Below are 2,758 nucleotides of genomic sequence, written 5' to 3'. Positions count from 1 at the left end.
TATTATTTATGTTTTTATTGTTATTTATGTTAACATGTGATGGGTTAATGTTGTTTTTAAATGAATAAATATCTTTAAACTTTTAAAAATATTTCTAAATCAGTAAATATTAATAAACGTAATTTAATTTAAAAAGTTCTTTGGGCTCTTCAATAATTTTTAAGAGCATAAACAAGTTCTGAGAGCAAAAAGTTTGAGAATCACTGCTTAAGTGATATACAAAGCTACAAGAAAAATTTCAGATTTAAACTAACATCATTTTTGTGCTTTGATATTGTAGCTCATATATTTTAGAAATTCAGTATTATACAGTCAACAATTATATCAAAATTAATTAAAGAGAGAAACATTTTAACAAGATTACAGAATGTGAGAGCATGAAGTCAATGCACATTTCAGAATTTGCTTTATGATAAAGTGAAGAGAAGATTGAAAACAATCAACAAAATGAAAAAACAACGTACTGAAAGGGAGAAGATATTTGCCAATGATACATCTGATAAGGGGTTAATCTCCAAAATTTATAAGGAACTCATACAATTCAACACACACGCACACGCACACGCACACATACACAAGACCAATCCAATTAAAAAATAGGCAGAGGACCTGAATAGACATTTCTCCAAAGAGGACATGCAGATGGTAAATAGACACATGAAAAGAGGCTCAACGTCACTAATAATCAGAGAAATGCAAATTAAAACCACAATGAGACATTACCTCACTCCTATCAGAATGACTATCATCAATAAATCAAAAAAGTACTGGCGAGGATGCAGAGAGAAAGGAACCCTCATACATTGTTGGTGGGACTGCAAATTGGTATAGCCGCTATGGAAAACAGTTTGGAGGTTCTTCAAAAAATTAAAAATAGAATTACCTTATGACCCAGCAATTTCACTTCTGGGTATTTATCCAAAGAAAACTAAAACACTAATTCTAAAAAATATATGGACTCCTATGTTCCCTGAAGGTCTATTTACAATAGCCAAGATATGGAAGCAACCTGAGTCCATCAATGGACAACTAGATAAAGAAGATATGGTACATATATACAATAGGATATTACTCTGCCACAAAAAATTCAGTATTGCCATTTTCAACAACATGGATGGACCTAGAGAATATTATGCTAAGTGAAATTATGCTAAGTCAGACAGAGAAAGACAAATACCATATGATTTCACTTATATGTGGAATCAAAAGAACAAAATAAACAAACAAAACAGAAACAGACTAATTGATACAGAGAAAAATTGATGATTGCTTGACAGATGGGAGTGGGGTTCAGGGCTAGGTGAAAAAGGTGAAAGGATTAAGAAATACACGTTGGTAGTTACAAAATAGTCACAGGGAAATAAAGAACAGCGTATGGAATATAGTCAATAATATTGTAATAACTATATATAGTGCCTGGTGGAAATCGCTTCCTAAATTATATAAATGTCTAACTACTATGCTGTACACCTGAAACTAATATAAAATAATACTGAATGTGAACACTAACTGAAAAATAAAAATTAAAAAATAAAAATAAAAAAAGAGAAAATCGAAAAAGCAGAACCCAAGTCCATTGCTGTAGCTTTCAGTAACAAATGGCTTTGTCTTTATTTTTTTTTTTAATGAAATTAACCCAGCAGAAGGGATTAACTTTCAAATTCTAGGTGTTTTTGAAAGCGTTTTGATAAATGTTGTTATCATCCTTACTACCTTTTAGATCTTCCTGTTTGGAAATTTGAAAGAAAAACATTGTTAACCAGGGCAGGAAAAATAATTATGTTCAGCTGAAATTATTATATTTTGCAAAATATGCCCAATCTAAATCAGATCTGCTAATCTCAGTCTCTTGATATTTCAGTACCCTGCAAATATCACAGACAGTACATCTAACCTCACATGCACTTCCAACGTCCACTCAACATAGCTCCCATCACCTGCCATCAGAATAATATGAGTCCAAACAAATGTATGCCTGCTTTTCTCTCCTTTCTCAGTCCATCCACCAGAGAGTCAAGTTGCCAAGCTGCCAGCTTCGCTGTAAAGGTTTCAGCCAACTCCAAAGCCAGAATAAATAACTCTCTCTACTCCATTCACCTGTCTTAGGTGAAGTTCTACAGTATGTCCCAAACTCTAGCCAGTTATGTACATGTTTGTCTCTCCATCCATATGAAAGCTTCATAAAGGCAGAATCTATGCCCCTCTAATCCACTACCACCCTAACACAAAGCCTTGCACAGAGTAGATGCAATTACGTTGCATTGGTACTTCAGAACAGTAATAATAATATCAATCAAAAGTTGCTAATGTAAAGCTGTCATTCATGCTGAGGAACAAGATATATCTTGAATGACAACTTAGAATAAATGTTTAATAAAAGAAAATATTTTTAGATAATAAATTCACTAGAGACAGTATATTCTTACTTAGCTATATAATTTATAGCTGACTAATATGTGGATCTATAAGTGTTAAATATGCCACAAGTAGGAACCATTTTATGCTAAAATACAAAAGTCATAAGAATTCAAAAGAAAACATTAATAAAAATATATATATAAGAGCTTCAGGGTTTAAATTGGGTGTCTTTTAATTTATATCAAACTATATATGTCCACAAATTTAGGTTTTTAATATAACATGACTGTGAAGAAAAGATAGCATTCTTGAAAGTATGAAAGAATATTATTGCCATAATTCACCATTATCATTTAACATATATTTGCATAATATTATTTATAGTGATTATAAATAATTA

At 31.4% G+C, this 2,758-nt stretch overlaps 1 protein-coding gene across 7 annotated transcripts in view; it reads right to left on the bottom strand.

Moving 5' to 3' along the window:
- Positions 1-2,758, bottom strand: part of CGA (glycoprotein hormones, alpha polypeptide) — an 11,327-nt gene that overhangs the window by 3,307 nt on the left and 5,262 nt on the right. The window contains exon 1 of one of the 7 annotated variants that reach the window (XM_023534837.1): positions 1,938-2,018. The exons of 5 other annotated variants lie outside the window; for them this stretch is intronic. The gene's annotated coding sequence lies outside the window, so the exon portion shown is untranslated. Of the gene's footprint in view, positions 1-609; positions 635-1,937; positions 2,019-2,758 lie in introns of those variants that run through there. One more of the 7 variants, XM_023534838.1, reaches the window with a different exon arrangement.

Source organism: Pteropus vampyrus, unplaced genomic scaffold, assembly GCF_000151845.1.
Source record: "Pteropus vampyrus isolate Shadow unplaced genomic scaffold, Pvam_2.0 Scaffold133, whole genome shotgun sequence".
NCBI classification, from domain to species: domain Eukaryota; kingdom Metazoa; phylum Chordata; class Mammalia; order Chiroptera; family Pteropodidae; genus Pteropus; species Pteropus vampyrus.
Note: the sequence above shows the minus strand (reverse complement) of the source record. Positions and strands in the feature narration are given on the sequence as shown.